At 44.6% G+C, this 19,846-nt stretch overlaps 1 protein-coding gene and 1 pseudogene across 1 annotated transcript in view; one reads left to right on the forward strand and one right to left on the reverse strand.

The window, feature by feature from the left end:
- Positions 1 to 19,846, reverse strand: part of SLC15A5 (solute carrier family 15 member 5) — a 374,719-nt gene that overhangs the window by 237,508 nt on the left and 117,365 nt on the right. The gene's annotated exons all lie outside the window — the stretch shown is intronic.
- LOC146855126 (uncharacterized) overlaps positions 1 to 19,846 on the forward strand; it is a 43,560-nt pseudogene that overhangs the window by 8,655 nt on the left and 15,059 nt on the right.

The raw sequence follows: 19,846 nt of genomic DNA on the forward strand, positions 1-19,846 counted from the left end.
TGCATGACATTGTTCTGCATTCTGTCCATCAATAGTTCTTTTTGCATTTGTCACCCCGAGTGGGACGGGTATGCTCAGACGTGAGTCCCATGCTCTCCATGCCACTGGAATCAAGCTATCCTGGCTGAAGAGAGGTGAAACCCCGAAACCGGTCCTAGGATGCTTGTTTCCAGTCCAGGGAGGACCTGGCCTGGCAGTTCGGACTGGACTGTTCCCACTGGGCACAGGGTCAAGACTGATTTGCATATGGCTGGCTCCAAACTGGAATGGCATGTTGAGCATAAAAACGATGGATTTAGGCCCACATCTCTGTACTGGGGTGAATGTATGACATTGTTCTGCATTCCGTCCATCAATAGTTCTTTTTGCATTTCTCCTTGGCTAGGGCTCTCTCAGTCTCAGTCTTCTCCTTGGCTAAGGCAATTGTTGCCTCAGCCCTCCACTCCTCCAAGGCCCACTTGGCAGCTGCCTCCTCTTTGGTACCCTCCACTTTAAGCTTAGCCATCTACAGCCTTATCTGCCTTTCCCTCCAGCCCTTCTGTCCTTCAGTTCCTCAGGAGACAGGTGTTGGGAGGAGACACCGCTCTTGCATAGAGCCTCACTCCTCAGGGCAAGTTGTCCTCCGACGCCATGGTCAGAGCATTTTCATCTGTCTTTTCTATTATTTCCTCCTCCTGCTCCTCCATATTCTCATCATTCTCTTGCTCCTTTGCTGTAGTTTGCAACTGGTGGGCCTCCTCCTAGGCCCTGAGGGCTTTCTGGAGCTTCTGCCTTTTGAGCTCCTGTTTACTGGCAGTCCCTGCAAAATCCTTTCAGAACAGCCATACTGTAGCTCTCCAGGTTGTTGAGATCCATCTCCATGCTTGCAGGCATGCGTTGCAGGTGCACAAGTCAGGCAAGCATGGGTTAACATTTGGAAGCAGAGAAAATAGCCAGTCGAGAAGAAGTTAAAAAGAAGGTGAATCTGAAGTCAGATTAATTATATGGGATTTTTAGTTTTGCTCAAAATCATTGAGTAGCACTGCACATACACAAGTAATGTATCCCACTCACTCAGGCAACAACTACAATCCTTGTCAGGGAGAACCAGAAAAGTCACCACATCAACCTGTGGTTAACCCTCTGGTAACTTTGCACAAAAACAGTCAGACTTAACTTGGAGGAAACGTATAAATTATTTATGTAGTACACAAACTGCAAAAACACAACAGAAGAAAAATCCCAAACCAATTTAGAAAAATAGAGTTTCTTTTTATGATTAACATTACATCAAAACAACTAAAGTCCAATCAGTAGAACCAGAGATTTGCAATTTCAAAGTTTTTAAGTGATAATAGCACCAAAAATCACAAAGCGCCACTCGGGGTCATCTGGTCATACTAACCCACGGGAAAGTCATGAGTTCAGGCCGACCACGATGGGGCACAGGTCAGAGGCAGGGACCAGGTTAGTCCTACTGAAAATGTTACCTTCTCATAGTGAGGCACAAAGAGTTACGTTCGCGGTGGAGGAGGCCGTGAAGAGCAGGTAGAGCGTTGTGGATGGTTGTCGCTGTAGCATGAAGAGCAGGCTGGGCATTGTGGTCTGTTAAAGCTGTAGCATGAAGAGCCATTTGGGTGTCAAAGATGGTCATTGCTGGGGCTTCGTGTTGGCAGTCACTGCCAGCTGTTGTTGCAGTAGTGTGGAGTGCGGATCTTGCATTGCAGGTCGTTCCTCGTGGTCACTGTAGTACGATAAGAAGGTCTCCATGGAGGTTCGCACTGGCAGTTGTTAAGGGCAGCAGAGTCTTGGCACAAAGGGCCCGTTTGCGGTCGTGAAAGGTCCAACCTTCAGGATTTCATCTTTTCGTCCTTGGAGAAGCTCAGACTGATTCCAGCCAGGGTTCCGGGACCTTGGGGGAGGCACTCTTGGAGAAAGGAACTCACTTCAGAAGAGGCCCGCAGGGCTCAGGCAGACCCAACTGCAATTGCAGCAGGTCATCTGGGCAGTTGCGGGGGGGGGGGTGCTCCAGAGCTGATGTCCCTGTAGCACACATAGGAAGTCAGCTAACTGATCATTGGAGTCACTAAGGTTAGCCTGGGATGTAGGTAAGCATTTCCAGTCTTCCTTCTCAGACTTCAAGGAGCAGTTCTGGGCAGTCCTTATTCTGTAATGTCCACAAGTCCAGGGGTGTCCTGAAGAGTGACTCCGGAGGTCCAGTATTTATTCCTAGTGTCAGCCTTTGTGCTGGGGGATTCCCTGTCCTACCCCGACATCTGGTTACGGAAAGTTCTTCCCCTTCCTCTGTCAATGTTCCAAATTGTCTGGATGCCAAAAGACAGGGCAGGCCAGGTGTCAGATTATTTTGCTTTAAACATAAAAGAGGATTTTATTTTAAATTAAAATTAATTCAGTATAAACAGCATATCCCTGTTTGCTTCCAATCCTAAGTTATTATTAATTACATGTAAAAAGATAACCCAGTCAATGTGAGAGATAAGACTTTAGGAGTTTGTCACTGCCAGTACATGTAAAACTAAAGTACACATATCCTACTATTTACACATAATGCACTCTGCCCTATGAGGCTCTAAGGTTCACCATAAGGGTGACTTATATGTATTGAAAAGGAAAGTTTAGGCATGAAAGAATATTTAGTTTGCCAAGTAGAAATGGCAGTTTAAATTGCATGAGTGCTGCATGCCTACTAGTAGCATTTAACTTTCAGGTCTGGGTACATGTAATTCCATTTACTAGGGACTTACAAGTACATGTGACAATTTGGTGTAAGCCACTTTTGTCATGTTTGAAGGAGAAAGCACAAGCACTTTAGCACTGGTTAGCAGTGGCAAAGTGCACAGAGTCCTAAAGACAACAAATATAATTCAGCAAAATAGGAGGAGTTAAGGCAAAACGTTTGGGGGAATACCACACCAAGGATGTAGGTCTAACACATACATACTTATACATAATGAGTAATCTCTTTTGAACAACCCCCTTCAGCCACTGGCTACTGAGGATCAGCTGGCTTTCGGCATTGGCCTACATGAATGTTCATCAGTGTTAGTATTAGTCCACAGCATTTTGTGGATGTGTTGAAAAAACCCTCTGATCATTCTTGCACACATACAAAGTATGGCTGCCCTGCCCCCAGCTTGTCTGTTCTCAAAAAGTAACTGCCCGCACACCTTCTGCCTCTTTGCTAATTCATGTTCATTTGTGCTTCCCATTCGTCCTTGTCCCATTCCATTTCCAAAAGAAGGTGAAGGTCCTGGTCTAGATATGATACCTATTGACCTGTACTGTAGTGAGAAAAAGATTTGAGGCCAATATTTTACAAGCATTTTCAATGCAATATGTCTCGTATTTGCGGGAGTTTAAGCTATTGGCATTGTAAACGACAATGCCTTTTATTTATGTGTTTTTAAACCCAACACACATTGCTGTTTATAATGCCAATAGCTCAAACTCTTGCAAATGCAAGACCACTTTAATGGTGGTTGCTCCCCTTTCTCGCTGTATTCAGGTTACAGTGAGCAGCGTCTAAAGAAAGGGGTGCAGCCAACATTAAAGTAAAAGAGCAGTATAGGGCGCTTCCCCCCCCAACCCCCCCCCCCAAAAAAATACATAAAGGCCACTAAAGTTAAAGCAGAAAACGCTGGAAAATTAAATAAATTAAAAAGAGTGTCCGCTATACTTAAAGTGGACCACACTGCAAATTAAATAAATAAAAAAGCACAGCCGCTATAGTAAAAGCGGACCGTGTTGCGAATTAAATAAACAGGTGCGGCGCTATTGTTAAAGTGGACCCGCAGCTATTCCTATTTCAAGAATAAAATCGGGCAGCGTGCTGCCTTTTAGGAAAGCATGTTGTGGGTGGAATACTGAAAAGAAAATAACGCACGCAGAGTAGATAAAGCAGACCGTGTAACAACACAAGTAAAAAGTCCAGTCCTTATGGGAGGTAACAAATGCAAACAAGGCGGTACCAAAGAGGGACTTCTAAGGCTATTTATCAATCAAAAGCAACGATTTTGAAAGGACAGCAACTGGAGCCAATTGAAAAGATGGGCAGGATATGGGCAGAGCTTCTATTCCATACCTCACTACAGAATGCCTTGCAGAGCAGTGCATGCGCTGCCCAGGCTCGACCTAAACAGGTTTCACACAATCAATGGATTTCCCACTCTGGTGTCATTTTTTGTTGATGGCAGTGTTTTGATTTATATTTCTCCACAAGGTTAAAATCTTTGTCTGATGCCTTTCCTACCTATGCCAGCTTTGAAGAACACTTGCAAGTTAACTAGGCAAAGAGTGAATGTATTATTATCAATCTATCAAAGAAGTTCAATTGACAAATCAAGATTAATTGGTCACCAATTCACATAGTCTCCAAGGTTGATTATCTGAGTATTCACTTCCAGGGAAAAAGTAATTAGACATAAACAGAATGTAATCTTGTTTTTTTCTCTCTGTAGAGGGGCCTCTCGGATAGCAGAGTTTGGGGGGTAGGGCAGTGACCCACGATATTGAAATGCTAGAGGACACAAACTATGGGGGACAAGTAAGTGCTAATTTAGAGTTTTGTAGGAATGAAAATGTATTTTTACAAAACCTACTTGTCCTTCCACCAGGAACTCCAATATTTCCACTCGTATTATATAATTTAGGATAAAAGAAATCCAGCGTGCGGAAGTGAGAGACACTTTGCGTACTCGATTCAACTGTGCCATTGTCCCCTTCTCTCTATTTTCAGTAATACTCAGAGAGATGGAATGGAAGACCCAGGGGAGGTCATCCATTCTGTGGCCTGCTTGATTATGGTTGAATAAAGTAGATACCTGCTCTTTGACTTAAGCATGTTTGCCCTGGATGGAGTCACAGAAAGATGAGATGGTTGAAGACTGTTGGGTGCTCCATGGCTTCATTGTGCTTATAGCACAAGGATGTGCCAAGTGGATACTGTTGAATCGCCTAAAAGAAAACTCCTACATTTGATATTGATGCTTGGACTATTGCCATTTGCTAATTACAGAAAAACCTAACACTCTTGTGGGCTGCTTTTCCATTTCCGTGGATTTTAATCTGCCAAAGAAGATATTGGCCATTCGTCCAATAGACTGTGCAGCACACAATCGCATTTGGAGGAAATGGATTAGTCAAGTCATAATTAACTACTGGTTTCAACCCTTAGTGAGGTATAAAAATATGCAACTACACAGCAATCTCCATTGTTGGTTTTTAATTTTGTTAACTATATTGAGACTGATTAAGGCAGTTTGGATGTAACAGCATACTGTATAGACGGTATCAGACTGGAAGGTTTTTCTCATATTCTTCTACTGCATTTCCCTATTTTCTTTTACAAATGCCATTACATTAGCCAGGACATTTTATTAAAATGATATGTACAATATACTTATACAGACTTTTAATCAGAGCTCTTCATCTATTAATCTGTTATTGTGCCATTCACATTTTTCGTCTTCTCACTAGAGCATGCAGTATATGGCAATAGGCCAGCCCACTTTCGATCACTGTCAATTTTTAGATTTACAAGTTCCCCAATAACAACATTTTCCAATGCCATGATGCTAGACCTGGTTACCTTATTCGTCCATATTTTTCTGGTCTTGTTTTTGTTGGCCTAGGGACTCTGCAATTTACCACTGCTAACCAGTGCTAAGGTGCATGCACACTCCGTAAACATGGTAACATCGGTTTCTCCCCAATTGGCATATTTAATTTACTCATAAGCCCCTAGTAAATTGGTATTACCTGTAACCAGGGCCTATATATTAGTTACAGCACTTGTTGTGCCTCCCACTAGTGAAGAGGTGTGGCGCAGCGGCCAGAGTGGCTGACTCCAGAGCATGGGCTCACGGTACAATACCCAATGCCGGAGGTAGCTCAGCTCAGCACCATGTGACTCTGGGCAAATGAGCCCTTAATCTCTCTGAGGGCCCCCACCACCTTGAAACCTTAAGGGGTGATATGTGTGCGCTTTACAAATATGGATTATATTCTATTATAAACTTAAGTAGCCTTGCAAACCTGTCTCAGCCTGCCATTGCCGCATGTGTGGGCAGTTTTAAACTGCAATTTTGACCTGGTAAAATCAAACCTTTTTCTAGGCCTAATCCTTCCTTTTTAATATTTTATTATTATTTATTTATTTTGGAGTTTTATATAGCGCTAGCCAGACCCGAAGGTATCAGAGCGCTTTACAACATTTGTCAGTGACAGTCGAGTATACAAAGAGTGGTACAGTAAACACAGTGTTCAAAGGTGGGTCATTGATTGGTATAAGTCATGTAGCATTCAAATGCACAGCATTGTCACTTCGAATGAGGAAGAGCACTTTGAGCTGGCTTTTGAATTCTTTGAAGGAAGGGTTAGTCCTGATATGTATAGGGATGGCATTCAAAATTCTGGGTGCATTGCTGGAAAAAGACCGAGATATGGTCTTTTGTTTGCGGGTTTTCGCGGGGATGAGTAGAAGAGTGTTGGTCCTTCTGAGATTTCTAGTCTGTCCCGCTTTGTTGGCGGCTAGATAGGTGGATTTACCAGTGTGCAGAGCTTTGTGGGTGAGACAGGCAGTTCTGAAGTTAGCCCACATTTCTATTGGGAGCCACTTACGCTCTTTGAGAGCGGGGTAGATGTGTTTGTATTTCTTTACTCCCGTCACCATTCTGGCTGCTGTATTTAGGGTTCATCTAAGAGGAGCAAGGTGTAGTTTAGCCGTGCCTGTGAGGGTGGCGTTCCCATAATCTAATCTGGATAGCACGAGGGATTGCATGACTTGCTTAAGGTCATTTCGGGGAATGAAGGGTTTGATTTTGTTAAGTAGTTTTAAGTTAAAGAAGGCACATCTTGCGGTGTTCTTGATGTGTTTGACCATATCAAGGTTGGGCTCAAGAGTGATTCCTAATGACTTCACGGAGTCTGCCGGGATGAGAGTGCAGTCGAGAACATCCATAGCCTTTATCCATTCCGTGATTCGGGGGGTCTGTTCTTTGTTGGCTATGAGGAGGATTTCCGTTTTGTCTTGGTTGAGTTTCAGATGTTATGTTATGTTATGTTATGTTATCTTTAATTTATACAGCGCACAGCTACTCGAAAGTGTCCCGGCGCTAGCTACGGAAAAGAGAAAAAAGAAATGCACACCAATCAGACTAAAAAGCAAAGTTTATTATTTATTTTTTAAACAAAAGAGGGTCCTGGGGAGCCCGAAGAGCTAAGGGCAACAAATTCCAGGCAAGACCCGCCTTATGGACAAAGGAGTTCCCCCCCAATTCTTTGGCGATTAAACCTGGGGGTCTGAACCAAAAGCTGAGCAGACGAACGCAGCTGTCTCCCTGGTATGTAAAAGGCAAACCTCTTACGCAAGTATATAGGACCCACACCATAAAGGGCCCGATGGGCAATGGATAGCATTTTGAATTTCAAACGAGATTCAACTGGGAGCCAGTGCAAGGAGCGCAGATGAGTGCGAACACTAAGCCTTGGACACAGGCCCAGAAGAAGCCTGGCCGCCGAGTTTTGAACAACTTGCAATTTCTTAACTAAAAATCCTGGACTGCCAACCAAAAGAGCGTTGGCATAGTCCAAACGGGATAGATTAAGGGCACGAAACACAGTTTCTTTAGCCTTAACTGGCAAAAGAGGAAGAAACTTCCGCAAGGTTTTAAGAATGCCAAAACAAGCTCCGGCCAGCTTCTTCACCTGAGTTGCAAAGTTCAAGTTTTCCTCGAACCAGACGCCAAGATTTTTTACGGCGCCTTTACTAGTAGTTGGTCGAGGAAAACCCAGTGGCCAAAGCCTATCTCTAAACTCAGATGAAAAGGATCCATAGAAGAGAACTTTGCATTTCAATTGGGCGTTCGCCAGCCAGTGAAAGACTGACGACAAGCAATGTTGTGCAGCCGCCACTGAGTCATCTTTCCTATTCCAACAAAAAAGGAGCTGAGTTTCGTCTGCATAGGCCATCACTCTGGCCCCTAGAGACTCCACAAGATAAACCAGTGGAGTCATATAGATGTTAAATAACAAGGGGCTAATGGATGACCCCTGCGGCACACCCGTAGTCACCTGCAGTGGCGCAGAGGCGCATGGGGGAAGCCAAACCTGCTGTGGCCGGCCATCCAAAAAAGACTTAAGCCACTGCAAATCTGAGCCAGCGATGCCTATTTCTGAAAGACGATCAAGGAGCAAAGAATGGGGCACGGTGTCGAAAGCAGCCGAGAGATCTAACATCACCAAGGCTGCTTTCCCACGGCATCCAAACAATCCCGGATCGCCTCCGTCACCTCAAGCAGCGCTGACTCCGTGCTATAAGAAGCACGGAAACCGGATTGGGCCAGGTGAAACAAACCTGAGATCTCAACATGGTTAGTCAATTGAGACGTGACCACCCTCTCACAAACGTTCGACAGACTAGGCAAGAGTGAGATAGGGCGGTAATTCTCAGGTAGAAAAGGATCAAGGGATGACTTCTTAAGGAGGGGAAGAATCAGCGCCTGCTTCCATGAAAGCGGAACTTGCGCTTCAAGCAGCGATTTATTAATCATATGATTAACTTCTGAATTAATAGTATCTGCCACATCAGACAGCAGTCTGGCAGCGCATGGACCTTTAGGTGATCCCGACTTTAATGCCCGAAGAATCTTAAGGGAGTCAGGAAGATCGATCGGTCTAAACGCAGAAAAAGAGGGAACCGGTTTTTCCCTTGGCCTCGCTATCATGGCACCACTAATCTTCCTAGGGGAAGTCAAAAACGTCTCTTGGATGCTAACTATTTTATTCCTGAAAAAGTTTGCCAGGGAGTTACACCAGGTCTCCGAGGAAGGTGTCACTACCACTTGGGCACTAGGAGTCAAGAAATTCTGTACAATAGCAAAAATTTCTTTTGAGATGTTGTTGGCCCTCTCAATGCGGTCAGAGTAGTACCGCCCTTTGGCCTCTCGGATGGCCGTATAGTACAGTTTTTGTTTAGTTCTAAGGGCACATTTAGCAGTGGAACAGTAACCGCTGGAGCGCCAGGGTCTCTCCAGTAATTTACACACATGTTTTAAATTCCAGCTCAGGGGTAAACCAAGGCTAAGAGGGGGACTCTCTCCTCATCCTTCGTTGATGTGGTACAGACAAACTCTCAATCGAACTTGTGATCCAGTCGGCGAACTGGGACACATTATCCTCCAGGTCCCCCTGAAAGGAGGGCCGGGAGGCTGCCAGAGAGCTACTAAGCTGCCCAGGGTCCAATTTCCTAGCGACTGGAGGACGATGATGGTTGACAGTGCGTAAAGGATGTTTAATATCCCAAGAAAAAAATATGGGGAAATGATCTGACCAAGCGACTGGCCTTGGCTTCCCCACTAAGATAGGAAAATTGGAGCAAATGATATCCAAAGTGTGCCCACCCAAATGGGTGGGATCCATAACCCATTGAGAAAGGTTAGACAAATTGAGGGAATCCAAAAATGCTGTAGAGTCAGTCAGCTCTGCGTAATCAAGATGGATATTAATGTCACCAAGAAGCACATACTTCGAGAAACGCAGAGCACGCTCAGCCAGCGCTTCCCCACAGGTTTCCAGGAAAGTCCTGGCTGACCCAGGTGGTCGATAAATCAAGGACCCCCCCAAAGTAAAATGGGCCGATAGTTGCAAGCGGAAATCCAAGACCTCACAGTCTCCCCAAAGAGTGGATGTTTCGCTGAGAAGAGACCAGCAAACCCTATACAATGGTTTTGAGACAGCCATTTTTGGACTTCTATTAGGGTGCCTAAAACATATAGGTCATCCCTAGGGGTAGGCTCTAAACAGTCCACAGGCCAGGGTGCAATGTATTTACCAAGTAGGACATGTACTTTACGTTTTACATGTCTTGATAGTTAAAAACTCTTAAATTCATTTTTCACTATTGCAAGGACTACCTCTCCATAGGATAAAATTGAGGTTACATTATTACATTAAGTACGGATAACCTCCAAATGGGAACAGGTGAACAGTTCATGTTTGGTGTATTTAGAAATGGAATAACAAATCCTTTTTCATGGTAAAGTCAAATTCCAGTTTTGAAAATGCGACTTTTACAAAGTTGGCATTTTCCTGCCTTAGTCATTTACTCCCTACAGAATGTCTCTGGGTTACAGGGATAGGTGTAGTTGCCAGTTGGCCTTTGTGTATTCTTCCTAGACAGCCACACAGAAAAGACAGCTTATCTGTGCCTGGATAGACCATCACTGGAAGGGTGGGAGGAAGGAGCTGGGCCCTGCACCACTTACACTTGAATGGGCTGTATACTATCTCCGCACAAAGGGCTGCATATCCCCTGTAGTTAGTCTGGAGACAGGGCCAGGAAGTCAGGGCACCTGTGCACTTCAAAGGCCTGCTCTAGATGTTTCTGTCCATTTTAAAAGCGCAACAGGGCAAAAATACTGGACTTCAGACACCAACTCTTCTGTACACTTCTGGGCCTTTGGATACTCTGCCAGAAAGAAGGATGGCTGTGCTACTGAAAGGACTGCTACTCTGCTGACCTGCTGCCCTGTTGTGCTGGCCTGCTGTCCTGCTGCCCTGCTGCCGTCTTGCCTGGGTGAGAAGGACTGACCCTGCAAACTGTACCAGGGCGAGTCTCTTCTAACCAGAAACTGGGCACTGCCAAGTGGTTCCACCTCAGTCTTAGACCCTTGGAAGTAGGCCTGAAGGTGCATTGCCAGTCCATATGTGGATCCAGAAGAACCAATCCACCTTCTTTGCTGTGTGGCACAATCCTGAGCAGAACCTATGCATTGCCTCTGGTGCATGGACTTTTCCGTGGCAAGAACTTCACATTGCCGTTGAAGCTCGCAACCTCTTCAGAACCAGCCGGGGGCGACACATCCACGATGCAGGAATCCGCATCGCAAGCCCCCTTGATCACAGCCTCCTCGATGATGACGCAGGACCTCGAATCACAACATCACAGCTCCCTGGAACTGATGCTGAGAAATGCATTTCTGATCCAGAACTTGAATCCCCTCGGCTGTGTGAGACATTCTTGATGCTAGAACTTTCACTGCACCGCAACCAGGATAAATATACTCTTGTATAGTGAGCCTAACTGTGTCTCTGTAGCTGGCCTGCACTCATTCACAGTCAGCCTGGACTGGTGACTTTGTCCAGGTCCCGCAAGACCAGAAATCCACAGTTGGGGTTTTCTGCTTTTTGGCACTAGTTACACTGACATTTTAAATTTGTCTATATACCTTTCTACTGATTGTATTCTTGTCATTTTGGTCTTGTTTTATGTATTAAAATATACTCAATTTTACTAACTTGGTGTTGTGCCTTCACCTTATTACTGTTTGTAGTGTTGCATAAAAATTTTAGACATTGTCTCTGAGTTAAGCCCGACTGTTCTGTACTAAGTTGCCCTAAGGGTGAGCACAGGTTAATTTAGTGTTCATTCGTGACTTCACCCTGACAAGGATTGTGGTTGCAGCTTGAGTAGGCTTTCGCCCAACCAGTACCCCCATTTCCTACATTTGACAAAATTAAACAAGTACTAACAAAGCTAAATAAGGATGGTAGCAGACACCAGACCTATTGGCATTGTCAATGTTTGTTTATTAGAATGTTGTTGTATTGTAAGTGAGGTTTCATCAATGATGTAGATGAGATTGCTTCATGTATCAAGGTGATTTGTTACATGTGACTGCCATAGATGTATCAATTACTTTTAGTTTAGTTTGAAATGATTTTACTTGTTATTAGTATTTCTTACTTCTTCTATTACATATGTATTTTTGTATCAGGTTTGTATCAGAATTACGATGCCTGCTCGGCGCCCATTCTGATTCCATCCTATGTCCAGTGCTTAATTTGTAAGAGAATACATGCAGGGGCCCAACGTTTAGCCCAGAAGCCTGTGGCAAGTGCTAGTAAACGCAAGGGTACCAAATAAGAGGCTGTGTAGTCTTGATTCCACCTGATACATCTTTAATCCACCACCAGGCACTCCTTGACTCGTTATCTCACTCTTGCAGGGTCTTTTTTTATCCCTGCTTACCCCCTTTGCCACTGTATTGCCATAATTCTAATAATCTCAACCTTGTTCTTTACCTGTTTTCTGCCTTTCTCTCTCTTGCTCTACGTCAAAGTCTGTTGATGAAAAATAAGTTGCGGGCCCCATAGATGAATGCTCGTGGGCCCCTTCTGCAATCACCATCTCAAATTAAACATTGCCTACAGTAGTGGCTTGTGGAGGGAGTTCGGTGAGGCAGTGAGGCGGGGCGGGGAAATGTAAACACCGGAATATGGATGAACGGAGGTAACTACACATTTAAATTAATAAAACGAAATTCGTTGCGCGCGCTGCATCGCGCAAAGGAATTCGTTTTATTAATTTAAATGTGTACTTACCTCCGTTCATCCATATTCCGGTGTTTACATTTCCCCGCCCTGCCCCTCCCCCGCCTCACTGCCTCACCGAACTCCCTCCACGAGCCGCTACTGATTGCCTATATCATTATCATACTTTGCCATGTAGAGCACCATACGAGTGCCATATATAGTGTGCATGAGAACAAGGATGCCACAAGGAATAAACTTTTCCAACAATTTTGTTTATGAAGAGGAAGTTCATTAAGGAGGTCCTTTATTACGAGATGTAATAGTTGATTTGTCAGAGAAGAGCAGGGGTTCAGGGGGTTTGGCTGCATTTAATACGAAGGTACAGCATGCTGGAGTGCACAAACCTATGCTCTCTCCATGTACAACCCCAATGCCAGATCGACTGCTCTATAGCTTTCAAGGCTGCAACATAATTATCTTGAAATGAATCTGACAAGGGCGGCGATGTCCTGCTTTTCCGCTGACTCATCTCTCAAATATATGGGTTCCCAAGTACACAACGTTGTCATGAATCACTGCGCTCACTGCGAGGAAAGCCAATTTAATCCGCTTTGGTGGTCAAGATGGCTTCTCTGGGAAGCCAATAGGGGATTCGAAGAGGAATATTCCCATCATTTCTTCTTACATAACTGTACCTTGTCTTGAAATTGACAAGGCACCCTATGACCCAAAGCTGCTTCTCCTCAAACAGACTCTTTCTTCATAGGTCCACTTTTATTTTTTGAAAATTTTTCTTTGGTGCTTTTCGTTTTAGTTAGATCTCTCACATTTATCCTTTTATATCTTTTCTCATTTATCCCCCCCCCCCCCCATTACGATGGTAAGGCCAATATATTAATGAGTAAATAAGCAAAATGTTGTGATGCACATGCTGTTGAATAAATCAGTGGTAAGTTGAAGAATAAAAATGTGTGTTTCTGAACTCAGGGTTCACCGTTTAAAGACGTACAAAAATATGTTCCTTTCAAAAACCATGGGGTAAAAAATGCCTGTTACGCTTAGTAGAAACATGTGGTCCGACTAAGGGGCATATCAGCAGCAACCGGCGATAATTATCGCTAAGCGCACTTAGTGCTAGGATAATTATCGCCGGCTAGCGTGGATTTTTATCGCTGAGATAGCGTGCTATTAGCAACGCTTATCTCAAAAGCGATACAAATCCTAGCGCTAACTGCCTTAAGAAAGATTATCGCTGGAAACCCAGCCATAATCTCACGAAATGTGGCGTTAGCTTGTTGATAGGGCCTCACAAACTTAGATCCACCTTACATAGGATATCATGGCTAAGGCAGTCCTGAAGCAGGAGTAAGGAAAGTAGCGATAACAGGGGTTATCGCTACTTTTCTTGCCGCTATGCTTCATAGCGTCGGACTTGAGGATAGGAGAAATGTCGCTAAGCGACATTTCTCCTGTCATGTCAGGTCAGGAACGCCCACTTTGCATCTCATTAGAGATGCAAAGCTGGGCGTTAAGAATATGTGCGCTAATGCAAGGATTCACGCGTTAGCGTGACCTTGCTAATTAGGAGATAAAATTATCGCTGCTTTTCGGCCGAAAACAGCCGCAAAAGCGGCGATAATTTTCTATGTAAATATGCCCCTAATAGATTTGTGGACAGAGTACTCCATCCCACAGCAACGGATAACCCTCTCCGCCAAACTGAAGGTCCACCTGCCTTATTAAGAGTCGGACAGACCTTCAGTATGTCGACAGCAGAGACTACTCTATTTCCGCATCCAACATACACCTGCAGCAGCCTGATGAAGTAAGGTCCGTCGGAAATTTGCCCGTTTGTCCGCCAACCCTCTTTAGATTGCACATACAAATAGTCAGCTTTCAATGTCTGTCTTCACCACGTAGGGACAGAGAAAACTGTAAAATGACCCCCACGCCACGGAAGAAAGCGGCCATGGTGAAGGGGTCATTGGTTTTTTTTTTCAAAAAGAAAATGCCATTATTAGAATTTCTTTTTTTTTTAAAAATACATTGATTTGAAATTTGCCACACAACTCTATCATGTTGATGGAGCTTTCCAGCAAACTTTCAGTGCAATTACAGAAACCACCAGGACGCTGGGCCAGCAGATATCCCAAAATTCACCATGATGATGTAAATACTCATCTGCTAAACTCTAAGTTAGGCCCACAGTTTTACCACCAACAATGAAAATTTGAATATGTGAACTGGATTAGATGCTTAGAACATGCCAAGAACGATCTCAGTGGACTTTGAGCCACCTGTAAATATGAGTTCACTCAGTGTTCCAACATTTTGAGGAATAATAAATGAGTACTATTAAGTTGGGGGCAAAAATAATACTTTATGTACCATTTGAGATGCTGTAACAATAGTTTTCTACCTTAATGTTTTTAATATTGTGAACCCTTGGAATGTCTTTCCAGGACAGGCAAAGATTTCCTCTTTGCCAATCTGTGCCTGGTTTAAAAGAAGCTGAGTGCAACTCCCCTCCACAGAACTTGCAAACACCTTAACCCGAACAACTCTTTACCACTAGTACAACTAGTGGGCAGTGACTGTTGCTCAAGCAGTTTTCAATGCTCCTCAAAGCATTCCTTGAGATTCACCTTATATGAATTTAATTTTGCACTATGGTAGACCATATCTATGGTTGTTTAGTAAGTTCATTCAATCTGATGTCTTTTTCAAAACATATAAGGAGAGAAGTCACTCATAATCATTGGGACATTTCTAAATCTACGCTATTATTCATCATTATTTATATTTGCATACACATTGGGGTTGCAAGTGAAGAAAGAAAATTGGTGCTGACAGTGTAGTGTGACAAACAGTGTAGAGCAACAAAAACTGGTTGTCAGGGAAAAAAACGGAAATGTTTTGCTCAAGTGTTGAGCAAAAACACACAGCGTAGCCTTGCCTTTATCTAGAACTACCAAACATTACCCTCAGGCATCTGTCTCCAGATAATACAATGTATTCATTGGTTTCTGTCTGGAGTATCTGTGTCATTATTTATTTTATTGCATGTGAGTTCTGTCCTTGGGGTCACAGGTGAGTCAGATGTTACTGACCATCATATGTAACTCTTGTGTCCCAGGCGCCAATTGTTTTGCACTCCAACTAGATGGCGAAGTTCTGTCATTTATCACTGAACTCTCACAGGGTAGTGAGGTAGAGCACCAAGGCTCTGTCAAGGAGATGTGGGAGGCAGGGACATAACTCTGGTCCCTGAGATCCTGCAGCACTGGTGGAAGCCCAACCCTCAAGGGGACCGCAACTCTTCAAGGGGGTCTCATTCAGCTCAAGGTCAATGAAAATTTGTGAGATGTGGGAGACTCAGGAGCTCCTCATCACATTTTGAATGAAGGCCCCATCATTTTGCGTTTTGCCACTGTGTGTGGGGTTAGACACTCAGAATACAGTAAGACAGGTAGTAGCCGTTAATAAAGTCAATATCCATTCAGCTCTATACTTTAAAAATATATGCTCTCTAATTACATATAGGAACAATGATCTACACATAAGACTAGGATAACAATGTAAACCAGAAGTGCCTAACACAGTGCTTGGCACTTGACTGCGCAGGTGGCTGTGGAACTTTGTAGCTCCCTTACAGTCTTGGGCCATTGGGATCTCTTCCAAATTTTCTTCCAGTCAGCTGGGCTTCACTGTTGCCTGCAGATGGTAGTTACAGTTCAGATTCTCGTGCAGGTAAGTAGGTCCCCTTTTCTTTAACCCCTTCCCTGCTCATGACGGAACCACTCCGTCATGAGCCACAGGTGCCGTGTGCTCATGACGGAGTGGTTCCGTCATGCTGCGTCCGTTGGCGGCCGCTCCGCCCACGCGGCGCTAATTCCCCGCCTGTGCGGGCGATTAGCGCAGTGGGCGGAGTCGTGATGGAACCACTCCGTCATGAGCACAGCTCAACCGTGACTCATGACGGAGTGGCTCCGTCATGAGCACAGTGCCACCGCGCTGCCCTCAAACCCCCACCAGCGCTGCGGCGGAATTCCTGCCGCAGCCAAGGGGTTAAAGGTCGACAGCTGAGAAACCCCCCCCCCCTCGCCGAACCTATCTATAATGGAGAGTAGCAGCCTGCAGAGGACATATTCCTGGATTAATGGTGTCTCTCTCCAACACTGGTATTCAGCTTGTCCTAGAATGTCAAAATGGAACATTGAATAATGTACTAGAAATAGGGTCAGCACTTATTTCCCCCTGATGGTCGGACCTGACTGTTAGAAATTGAGTTTCTGGTTGTCAGAGGTATGCACCCAGTCAAAGCAGGAACCACCATATTAGTCAGGGTAAGTATGATATATTAATACATAAATTGAATGGGCTCACTCCCTGGTAGCTTGGCAAACAACAGACAGGCTTAACTTAAGAAGCGTAAAGTAAAGTATTTGTGCAACGATTCAAACAATAACACAGTGAAAATACCACAAAAGCGTCCATAATACAAAATTGCTTATATTTATATGAACCAAACAAGACCAAAATAATAAGAATCCAATGAGTAGAACCAAAGTTATGAATTTTTAAAGAATAAATGAAAATGTACTGCTTAAAAGTTTAAAGCGACAACATTCTGGTCGCACTACACTAGGGTAAATCCAAATGTTCAGGCCAACTATAATGGAGCGCTGGCTGGATAATGGGACCAGCCTTAGCCAGCTGCAAATTATCTTAGAAGCGTCGTACACGGAGTCGAGATGGGAAAAGCAGCAAAGCGATTCATCGGTGTTGAGTCCCGCTAAGTCGGAGATTCGAGAAGCAACAAAGTTATGTGTTGTCGTCAATCCGCTGGATTGTAGGTGATGCATCGGTGTCGAGCTGCTAAAAGTCGGAGATGCTTTGGAAATTGGATTTGATGCATCTCGCAGTTGGAGATGCCAGGTCCGTGCAGCAGCAGTGATGCGCTGGCGTTGAGGGAGATGCGCTGGTTCCGTCATTGATGCATAGATTCTATCAGTTGTAGCACTTTATACATACTTCCAAGGGCCCATGACTGAATTGGCACCACTTGTCAGGGCAAGACTTAAAGAAAGCAAAGTACAAGTGCTGTTGCAGGTTGATGAAAAGTCTTTGATTTCCCTGAGACTTGGAACAGGGGGCAAGCCAGCATGCCCTCGGAGTCACTCTGGGTTAAAGTGAGATGTGTCCAGTCCTTCCTCAGCAGGGTAGAGGGTAGCCGGGCAGCAGGGCAGCTGGGCAGCACAGCAGAAGACAATTATTCCAGAGCAGCAGTCCAGCAGAGTGGCAGTCCTTGTTGCAGCACAGCAGTTCTTCCTCCAGGCAGCGTTCTTCACAGGTCCATTAGTGTACTGTCTTGGTGCGGTCAGAGACCCAGTAAGTATACCCAGCCCTGATGTGGGGGTGACTTCAAAGAGGGGCTTTGATGTACTCAGAGGCCCTCCCAGCTCTAGCTCTAGTTCCAGACCCACTCCAGTGGGGGCATGCAACCCTTTGTGGGGACATGACTCAGCCTATTTAGGCCCAAGTGTCATGTCCTCCCTCCCATCTTGCCCAGGGGGGTCCGTCAGGATGTGAATGGCCACTCATCCACACCTTTGCTACCTTTGTGTTTGGCTGTCTAGAGGGAATGCACAAAATCCAGCTGTCACCCACCCCAAATCTCTATTGGAGATAGGCTGCAGGCACAGAGGGCTAAGAGTAGAAAAATGTAATCTTTCTAAAAGTGGAATAAAAAGAGCAAATGATGGATGGAATGCTGAAATCAAACGTTCACCCCCAGTCACAGGTCTGAGTTTAATCTATAGTTTCTATGCTCACCACACAACCCCAGTTTTGACATAGCCATATGTAAATAAGTGTTGACCCTGCTCCCTATGGGAACACTCCAGTCCGAATTGCCAAGCCAGGTCCTCCCTGGACCAGAAAAAAGTATCCTGTGACTGGTTTAGGGATATCACCCCCATCAGCCGGACTAGCTTGAACCCAGTGGCATAGTGAGCACAGGACCACCATGCATTGCTCAGCGTTCCATCCATCATCTGTTCTTTTTGCATCTTTCTAAAAGTGGAATTTCTAAAAGGGGTAATGAAAAAGTCACCTGTCTAAGTGGATTTATCATCATCGTTCCAGTGATATGGAACACGATATATCTACTACTTCTCAATCAGGAATTACAGCTTATAAGTGTAATAACAAATTCCCAATGTTAACCTGTAAGAGGGGTAGGCCTCACGTTAGTGAAAAATGAATTTGAGTGTTTTACACCACCAGGATCTGCCAAGCTTAAAAGTGCATGTCCTACCTTTTGATTACACAGCACCCTGCCCAATGTGTTATCTACTGCCTATTTTAGGGGTGACTTATATGTAATAAAAAGGATTTTGAGGCTCGTCCAGGGGTTTTAAATGTCGACATGGCAGAGTAAACTGCACACACAGGCTCTGGAGTGGCACACCTGAGACATGTTTAAAGTGCTACTTGTGTGGATGGCACAATCAGGGTTGCACGCCCACTAATAGCATGTAATTTACAGACCATGGGCACATGCAGTGAACTCTACTGGGGACTTGATAAATTAAATAAGTCAAATGTGGATAAGTCAATCAAACCATATTTTAGGGGAGAAGCACATCCACTTTAGCACTGGTAGGCAGTGGTAAAGTGCTCAGAGTCCTAAGGCCAACAAAAAGAACTCAGCAAAATTGGAGACAAGCAGGCAAACGGTTTGGGGAGAAGGCCACCTTAATGCTGACAGGTCTAACACTGACTAATTGAACGAGCTTCACCTTTCAAATCTTCAAAGGCCCCTCCATTCCTCAGGGGCATGCCCTAGCATTATTAGCTCAAGCACAGATCATATAGTTCGGCGCCTAACCTGAGTCCAGTTCAGTCTGGCTCAGGTAGTTTTGTGGAATGTCTCCTGTGGGAAGGTAGGATCCTTCTAGCATTGTTACCCCCACTTTTTGCTGGTGTCAGTATGTTTCTTTGACTAGTCGGGCTGGGATCCTACTAATCAGGAACCCAGCCACTGTGCTTCCTCTCTAAATTTGTCATGGTAAGTACTTTGGTACCTCCAAAATTGGCTACTGGTGTACCCATGTAAGTCCCTAGTATATGGTACTAAGGTATCGAGGACATAGGTACACCAAGGGTCTAACATGGGCTGAAGCATGTATTATCCCACCCATGAGAGACCACTCAAACTGTGCCTACAAACCTGCCATTGCAGCCTGTGTAAGCTGGTGCTAGCACCACTTACAATAGATTTAAGTTTCCTTATATCTGAGGTCACTTCAATTAAAACCTATAAGTCACCCCTAAAGCACCTTTCAATCCTGAAGGCAGGATGCTAGGTTAAAAGTGTGATGATACCCTCTACAAACCCTGGAGATGTTTCTCCAGGCTTTGTAAGTCAGCAATTTTGATACATATAGTGGCCATGCTTCACTACGTGATGGCTAACTATATATTGGCTGTGCCAAACCTGGGCATGTTTGGTATCAATCATGCTAGAATC

This window comes from Triturus cristatus, chromosome 4_1, assembly GCF_964204655.1.
Source record: "Triturus cristatus chromosome 4_1, aTriCri1.1, whole genome shotgun sequence".
NCBI classification, from domain to species: domain Eukaryota; kingdom Metazoa; phylum Chordata; class Amphibia; order Caudata; family Salamandridae; genus Triturus; species Triturus cristatus.